The following is a 9,635-nucleotide window of genomic DNA, read 5'->3' as shown; positions in this document are numbered from 1 at the left end:
CAACATCTTAATCAGTAATGATCTAGATTCTTCATTCAAGAGAAAAAAATTGCTAGCTGCAGCAAAGCAGTCCATGACAGTGGGATAGGATCTACTTCAAAATGACAAGCTGATTTCTATTTTTGCGTACACAATGCAGCACAGCAAAACCTGAGGAGAATTCAAGGAATTCAATTAAGAATGTGATTTCAATGTATTAGGCCTCAGCTCCACTTTCAAAACATAAAGGTGCCTATTTGAAAAAAAAAATTGGTTTTCTACTTTTACATGTTTCAGGCTACGTGAGATTAAATTTTACTGTCTTCATGATCCACTTGCCTAAATGCCTGGTAGTCACCTGGTAACCTGCAGTTCCTGGATAGCTCATCTCAGAGCAATTTGCCTGTACAATTCTGCCAGTTGCAACTGTACAGGTATGTCAGAGGAGGACTGTATTGTGTCTGCCAGCTTAGCCATTTTGATTATTGGAATCATGCTCTGTCATTCTTTTCCAAGAGCAGCAGAATCTAGTCAGTTTCTGTGGCCAAGAGTGAAGTGGTATTTAAGTATTACGGGGGGGGGGGGGGGGGGGGGGGAGGGGGGAGGAAAAGCTCACTTTACAAAATACATAAATAATGGCCTTTGTTCCTGGGTGCGTTAGAAGCTCTCTTAGCTGGATTAGTTTTATGGGTAGCTTCCAACTTCAGTAAAGGACAACAGTCAGTTCCTGTGATGAGGACAAGCCCTGGAATCAGATTTTATACCAAAGACAGAAAAGTGAGATAGATCTTCAAATGAGACTTCCTGGGTGCTGTGCCACTGCTTTTCCTCTTCAGTGCAGTCAGAATTAGGAAACCACAGAGAAGACAAGAATGTCACTGCTACTTGTGAGGCATGGGAAAGCATGGATCAATGGCAGGAATTAAGGTCTCCTTAGTCCTTCCAGTTAATTCATCCTTGCTAAAAGACCAGCTTTCAATTTAGGACTTTTTCCCTCCCCCCATTAGTTAGTGCCATAAACATGCAAGAAGACTTCTTAGGAGTGATTTGAAATAGGTAAGCATGGCAATCATTGCCATTGAGGTTAATAAGGGTACTCATTTGTTTAGATTCACTCAGTGTGTGTTTGCAAGACAAACCTGTAATTTTAATATTCTTGTTGAAGTCAATTGGTTTTCACCAGAACCATCAATGCAAAATTTAAGACTAAGACCTAGTGTGAGCCTTTTTTGACACGTTCTGAAAGTACTTCTTTTCACATAGGCAATGCTAGTGATATAAAAAGGGACTGGCAGTATAAGGGAAGACTAATGACATGAGTGAAGGCACCGTTGAAAAAATGTTCAGTGAAAGATACTATTTTTTCCTACTGTTTAAGGTGCTTTTGCATTTCTGTCTTTTGTCTGGTATTTTTTCTTCTTGCTGTCTTTCCGTCTTATATTTTTTTTACTACCAGTTACATTCTCCAGGGATCTTTTAGAGCTGTGTTTCATATGCCTTTTGTTTTCTAGGCTCATTGGAGTTAAATTTCGTTTGGTCTGTTTGAGATTGCATTCTGTAACCCTTGAGATTTTAATCTCTTTATTAATACAATCACTTGTTAATTAATATAGTAAATGCAATCGCTTGTGTTGAAATTATTTACAGTGTTTGCAGTAAGATAATTACAGCAATTTAAACACTTAATTGACCCAAACTTCCCGCGTTTTATTGCTCCTACAAAGTGTGGGGCCAACTTACTCCTACTGAAAAGAGGCTTTTAGAACACGTAAATTTTGAGCCTTCTGCCTCAAGGCCAGGACTCCGAAAGCAAATTCTTTATGAATGAAGTACGCCCCCAAAAGACTTGCAGGCCTTCTGGCACCCATTTTCATAGGAAGTGGTGTCCCTTTTTCCCTTTGTCTTTCAAGATTTCCATGAGGTGATGTTAAAAGTGCAGAACGTTGATGAGTGATGCTCTGTGAAACTATTGCTCTCTCTAAATTTGTGTGTGAGAATGCGTGTGTGTATATATACATGTATAGTATTATGTCTTACACATATATTTGTATGTATTTGTGATTTGCGGCACGTAAAATTTATAGTTCTAGTCAGTTCAAAATATGCTGCATTGGGAATGGAGAAGTTGGGGAATGGATAAAAAAAATCAGCAGAGCATTGAAAGCTGGAAATTGCAGTACATCAGGACACCATCATTTTTGCATCTGTTTATTTTGGGGAGCTGAGGAGTTTTATTTGAAATTGTAAATGTGTGGAAAATATGTGGAATTAATGTCATATGGTGATGAAAGTATTCTGATAGGAAGTTCATTATGCATTGAGAGGTGCCTATCATTAGGAGGGGTGTAAACAGAGTGCAGCTGCTCCACTACTAAAATCAATTTAATTCAGTGGACCACACAGAGCTTACATGGAAGGGCTTCTGAAATCTACATGGCAAGTGAGAATATACAAGCTGTAGCTCAGCTGGTTTCCCTCCTGCAGCTGGCATTTCCACCCGTCTTGATTCTGATTTGTTCCTCCCTGTGCCTTAATAAAAAATAACTCCAGCTCCATTGCAATGCTGTGATTACAAACTGGCTCCCAAACCTCCATATGTCAAGCAGTCTTGCTTTGCAACTACCTTGTGTGTTAAAGTAGCTATTCCTCAATTGTATGATTTCTATTTAGATTTCTGAAATATCCCTATCTAGTCCATAAGGCCAGATTTCTGCAAGTACATACATAGTATATTCCTCAAACTTTGCAATGTTCTTTCTAATTTCATATTTGTGAAAGTATTTTCTATTAATTGTTGAGCTAGCTGTGAATTTCAGTCTCCCTCTTTTCCAATACTACCTTTGTTTACATTTTTTCCCTATTTCTTAATTTATTTATTTTAAAAAAATTTTTTTTTCAGGGCCAGGCTTTGTCTTCTCTGAGTTTAACCACTTTCCCACTCATGCCTTATTTTGACATCTTTGGTGATATAATTTATTCTTTTTTTTGTTTCAATTGCCCATCTATAAAGTGGGGCTAAAACTACTTTCTGAGTCACAGTGAAGGCATAATCATGAGTTAATTAGAAATGAGGACAACTAAGATGCTATTGTTATATCAGTACCTGTCCCTGATAGAGAATTCTGCTTTTCCCCGGGAGTTTCTCACCAAGGTAATGCTTAGTTGTTCCAGCTTCTCTCTCACTTTTTAGTGATACTGGGAATAAGGAAGGTTTGGCTGTTTCATGCTTCTTGCAACAGAAAGTGTAAAGGTAGTGTACTCAGCATTTCTGATACTTCTGTAACCAAGATACAGTGTAAAACAAGAAGCCTATGACTAAGACATAATGGCCATCTTATGCATAAACTCCTATGATGAATTTATATAACTAATACACAGGCAGTCCAAGAACCTGAAGCAGAGTGAAGGCAATTACATTATTCTGTTATGCTTTTCAGTTGATTTCCAGCAGGGCGATCTCCTGTCAGGCAAAAAACTGAGAACACTGATTTCAGTGTGGTTGCTCCTTAATAGTTCCCTCGCATGTGTGATCAGACTCTTCCTGGCTACTGCTGCAGAAATCCAAAACAGGTTCTCTGAACTTTGTTGTCACACAGACCTAAACTGAGTACAGAATCTGGCTATGTTTCTTTGTATAAAAGGAGTGTTTCTTCTAGGGGCTACACCACTGTGAGGGAATAAAAAGCTCCGTGCTTCCTTGTAGGTCTCTCAACAAGACTTTCAACTCTGAACAGATTTCCTCATGTGTCCCTAGAGGCCTTTAAACAATTTATATATTTTTTTTTTAACCTTATATACTGCAATATTGTGCATAGCCAAGACTCCCTTTTTGCATCTATCTTTTGTCATTACTACACCCCTCTGAGATGATCTGTGGTCAGTTATAAGCTACTTTGTATTGTTTTCTAAAGCATGCAGCCCTTGCTCTTAAAGATCTTTTCCACAGACTAGGGGTTTAATATGTTACCAGGTAAAGTGCTTATTTTCTATTTGATTTGTGATTAGAAGTGGACAAGCCAATAAAACTTCAAACCAGACAAGCCCTTGCCCAGACTTCTTGGCATTTGTTCAGCCTGTTTAGCTGTCTCAAGAAAAAAACAATTCTGAGAGAGTATTTTGCTGTGAGTTCTTGGCAGCCAGAGTGGCATTACAAAACAACATATACATATTCCTTGTCATATGTGTAAGATTAGCTGTAGCCTCATTTTAAGTTTTGACTCTGTTTGAGATGAGCATCTTAACATTGTAATCAGTCTCTGACTTGTATCATGAATGGACTACGATTTTTTACATTGTCTGCATAAGGAAATTAAAATACCTCAAATACAGAGAAATTCAGACTGATAATATTAAAGAGGCACCATGATTTCCTTTATAGCCAGTAATATTAGCTGGTTCAGCTATTTGCTTTTTTAAACATGTAAAAACAAAGTCCAAGTAAAAGTCCCTATATTTGGGTCAAAATTTCGATTTCAAATGGAAATTTGTAACAGCTGTGTTTGAAACACTGAAGACAGTACAGTAGGTTCAAGTGAGCTGTGGAACTGTTTCAGTTTTTGTGACAAAGACACATGTGGCTTGTGTAAGGAAATAATAGAGAAAGGCAGCAATTCCTTTCAGCTGTGTGTAGAATCACCAGCAGTATAGCTATGTAATATGTCTCTTGTTAGGTCAGGCACAATGCTGCTCTGACACAGCTATGCTGCTTCCAGAGTTAGCAGTATATCGAGCAGAACTGTTGACTCATGTTCCCCCTCAGTCAAGGATCTGGGATCTATGCATCACACTGCACAGCATCATGTAGGTATGTCTGGAGGTGTCTGAACAATAGGGACTGATGCCTACTGGGAAGCCTCTGGCAACATCAGTTATTTCAGCAGACATAAAATGTGCAAATGTTTTCAGCATTGCAGTGGCTGATTATGTAAACCTTTAGGTAGTTAAATATCTTTAAAAACATGACCCGAGTTTCTCTTATTTTCCAGCAGCTGTCTAGTTAGTCCCTGGTAAACATGGGTTTAGTAGTACTGGATAGCACTATTAGATAATTCCCTTCACCTCTCTAACTCTGTAGTTCCTTGAGCCAGGGGCGTTGCACTTTCATATGCATGTAATTGCATGCATCTGCTGTAATGAGATCAAAGAATGTTTATTTTAACTGATAATCCAAAATGAAGAAAAGTGTTGCACTGGTTTGTCACTTAACCAGCTTGAGACTGTTCTTTGATTCTACTTCTGTAAATAAAATATTTTATTTGTGAGATAGATATATTTTTAACCAGCTGTAATTGCATCACAATCCCTTCAGCCTGAATACAAATGCTGTTTTAAAATATTTTTTTGTGGAAAAATTAACATTGCTTCACAACTGACATATATTAAACAAGTGCCGTTTCTGAATTTGAGCCTGAATCTGCAAATATTTCTAAGTAATCATTACTCAACTGAGTGGTCTCAGTTGTGTGGTTGAAAAGACTGTGAGAATGAATAAAGTTAGGTTACAGAAGCATTTCCATCATTACACTGATGTGTGATAGAGGAAAACAGCTTGTATTGATTCAGTCCTGTTCTAAGACAAGAGAAAAATATTTTTGTCCAAACACAGAAGAAATAAAAATCGTAATAGGACACCAGAGAACAACCGAGCTCCATTCCTTCCTGTAGAATCTTAAGTTCAGGACATGAATACAGGGTGTTAGTCTGTGCCGGAAAACTCAACCATTTAAGGGATTCTGGAAAGCAGAATTGTGTCACTTGTTATTTGTTAAGGATAAATTAATTTTCCGGTTACTGACAGTCTTATTTCATCTTACTCTCAACTGTGACACAAACTAGAACTATTGAAGAAAAAATAATCTCCCTTTGGTGAAAGACTTCTGTTTCTCTCTCCTTTCCTGTTTCTTCTTTGGATGAAAATTAAAAATCCATAGACCCTAATCATACGGTGTAGTGGAAACTCTTTAATTCTTGGACACTTTCTCTCTTGCTAAATAGGTTTGGATGTCACCAGCTGTTATAGAGCTACTGTTAAAAGCCCAATCTACTCTGTTTGCCTACACTGTTACCAAAACTTCCCTTTTGAAGTGGCCCTAGTATAGAAGCTGTTGTGCTTCTTATACACTCTAATTCTGGTAAAACAAAAGTACCGAACATGCTATGAAGTAACAGGACAATCATTAATGTGATCATAGCTTTGTGGCTTTCAGGAAGAATCCCCAAAGATTCAGAAGGGTCCTTGAGTTCTTGACTTCATAAAAGCTAGCAGGAACACAGAAACACAGAATTTGTGGAGACGAAAACCAGTTGCTCTTTGACTTGTCTGATTAATTCTGTTTTGCAGTATGTACATTTGATGCTACTAGGCCTAAAAGAAGCCTGACTTTCTCAGACATTAGTATATCCAGAGGAAAGAAAGAAATCAAGTCCTATCTTTACAGTCTTCTGAGAAAAGCAAGACAAATAAACAAAAGTATGTGCAAGTGTATCCTGTATAAAATTATGTTATCACGGCTTTTAACTTGCAAGACAGTAATAGTCTTTGCAAACATGCTTCCATCCCTACCAAGTATCCTGGCAAGTGAACATACATTCAAGCTCAGGCCCACCGTAACTTCTCTCTAGTTGGATCTTTTATTCTCATGGATCTTTTATTCTGCTACACAAAGGGAGAATTAAATTTAAACTGTCAGAAAGGTTATAATGATATTAAGTAATAATGATTTCCAGACCAAACTTGGGAAGACTAATTCAAATCTTTACAGAAGAAGAAAAGCTGAGAGATGGTGGGCAAAAAGTAGGAATATTCCAAATTAGAATGGTGTTTTTATTTATGCATTTAACTGCTTTGATTTTCTGCTTTCTTCCTACTGAGTGAACAGAACATGACTTATTACACAGAAAGAAGGTGTCCCCAACTTCTGCCCCGGAAGCAAATATATTCTTCATAATGTGAAGCTATTGTGTAAATAAGGAAGGAAAACACAAACAAATCTTTGAAGAATTGTCCAGAAATGTAGAGAGATACCATAAAAGGATTTACTTTCTAGCTAGCAAGATGTATTGAAGACAGGAGTACATATGTAATAGCATTTTTAACCACAGTGATTTCAAAATACATTTCCTTAATAAAAAACACTGGTACCTGAATATTTCAGGGCAGCAGTCTATAGTCCTCAAGTCTTAAAAGCTGTAGGTACATGGAGTGAAAAAAGACTCTTAGGGCTGATACTGCAGTCACTGAGTATGGGAAGAAATCCATAGACCTGTGTCAGTAAGGAATCTGTACAGTAAGATATTATGTTGAAAGCATTCAAAATATGAATGAAACCATACAAGTAGGAGTTTAAATACCAACTAAGATACATAATTTTTGCTGCCTATGTTTAAAAATCATAGAATCCTTATGGACTAAATAAAGGCTTGCCTATTACTAATTTGAGTACAGTTGTCTACTTTTAAAGGCAATACTAAGAAAGCAGAAAAATGTATTGTAATTGTCATAAAACATATATATGTGCCACACTAAAAACAGAGTGGTAGCACCATTTTGATAGCAGAGAAGTGTATCTTTCATTTTTTCAATATGAATTTTGTGCTCAGATTGGCAGTCTAACATGAAGTTGGAATGTAGGGGATGGGATGAAAGAAAAGAAAGAGGTGTGGCTTGGTAGTAATTAAAATAATCTTGCCCAGTTACTACTGTAAAATTGTCAGTCCCTCAGATTTATTGCTGGAGGAAGAATGAAGCTGTATTTTCAGGAGTTGCATTAAAGGTCGCACAGGGTTTGAAATTAAATATAAGCCAGTAATAAAAGGCAGAATACTTTTAGCACATATATTATTATCAGGAATGTGTTACACACTGAACTCTGCACTAACTTGGAAGGGAACGTTGTAATTAAGCACAAAAAAAATTAGTGTCTTCTGAATGCTAAAAGCCCTCACTCAAAAATGCTTGAGTCTGATTTCCAATGAAATCAAAGCGATCTAGACAGCTAAAAGCTCTTGACGATCTATCCTCAGTCCTTTAGAGTCCCTTAAGTGACTGAACGCTTGAGAAGAGCAGGTCAGTCACAGCAAAAAGGGAAATTTTCTAGGAGAAATGCCAGGGATCCTCAGCATGCAGATGCTCTGTTCAGAAGAGCCCTGACACCTGGAAGCCCACTGCTGTAGGTGCAGTAGTAGTCCAACCTTGCTGTCCTTCCTCATGTGTAAAATCCTTACTCTTCTTAATTGCATTGGTATCTTTGGGGTTTATCTTGCGTGAATGAAGTTTCAAAGTTACTGGATCAGCTTTGATGGGTTTATGGACTCATCGAGTGTTCTTATGTATGCTGGCTTGTTGGCTAGTCCACTGCAAGATTAGTTGAATACAAGTGAACTACTAGTTCTGCACATTGCAATTTTAAAACATGGATATTCATATAATCGAGGGTTTAATGTTAATAAATTTCAAGTCACATTGTAACTTGTCGAATTGTTACAAATTCTATTCCTCCTTTTGAGTTGTTAGTACCGATTTTATTAATTCAGGCTTACACCATCTCAGTAGTTTTAAAGGAATCATTAAATTATGCTAGAATTTCGATAATGTGAATTTCTCATTCCGAAGAGAGAACAGAGAAGATACGTATCGTGGCTAGAGACCGATGGAGAGGCGAGGTGAGGAAGGGCATCAGTGCAAGGGCTCTGTGTGCCATCTCCTGGAGAAATCTGGAACGCCCAGGGAGGGAACTTCGTTTCTGTTTGCCGCTCTTCGGAAGGATTCCTGCGTCCATCGTCGAACCGCTGACTTGTAATTGTAATCAGAAAAAAATAAAAAAAATAATCGAACAGTCAGATATAGTTTTTAATGTCGCAAAAGTTACGATAGGTGATTTGGGGCAATGTTACGGCTGTCGGAATATACTCCTCTCACGCTCGCTCTCACGCCAGTTCCGCGATTTAGAGACTCGCAGTAAATCGCTTCCAGCTCCTCCCTGGCATCTTCCCGGGGCGTGAAGGAGCGCGTATCTCCCATAGGACGGAAGGGATCTAGAAATTCTTGAAGTAGTAACTGTTGTTTAGAAAGAGTTGTGAGCCCGCTAATGGCAGAAATAGCAGTTAGTGCTACAAACACGTGTTAAAGAGCCGCGAGCGTCCTGTCCTGCCTGCTGCCCGTTGTCACCTGTCGCACTTGTGCAATTAGGACTTCCCTTTTTGTCTTTATTTTTGCGGGACGATTAATTGGGGGCTTTTCTGAAGCGTTTGAGACGGCTTACGAGACCGAGGCTGACGCTTGGGGAGGAAGGTCCTTTTTGGAGTGTACCTTTGGCACAGGGAGTCCTTTTAACTCAGTTTTGGTCGTGGTAGGGGCTGATGCCGCCAGGTTACAGCAGCGGCAGGCGACGGGCGGGCGGTCTCAGCTGAGGAGAGAGAGGGAGAGGAGGGAGAGGAGGGAGAGGGGGAAAGGGAGGGGGAGGGAGAAGGGAGGGGAGAGGGAGAGGGAGGGGGAGAGGGAAAGAAGAGAAGAGAAGAGAAGAGAAGAGAAGAGAAGAGAAGAGAAGAGAAGAGAAGAGAAGAGAAGAGAAGAGAAGAGAAGAGAAGAGAAGAGAAGAGAAGAGAAGAGAAGAGAAGAGAAGAGAAGAGAAGAGAAGAGAAGAGAGGCAGAAGAGAGG

The sequence above is a fragment of the Apus apus genome, chromosome Z, assembly GCF_020740795.1.
Source record: "Apus apus isolate bApuApu2 chromosome Z, bApuApu2.pri.cur, whole genome shotgun sequence".
In the NCBI taxonomy this organism is placed as follows: domain Eukaryota; kingdom Metazoa; phylum Chordata; class Aves; order Apodiformes; family Apodidae; genus Apus; species Apus apus.
Note: the sequence above shows the minus strand (reverse complement) of the source record.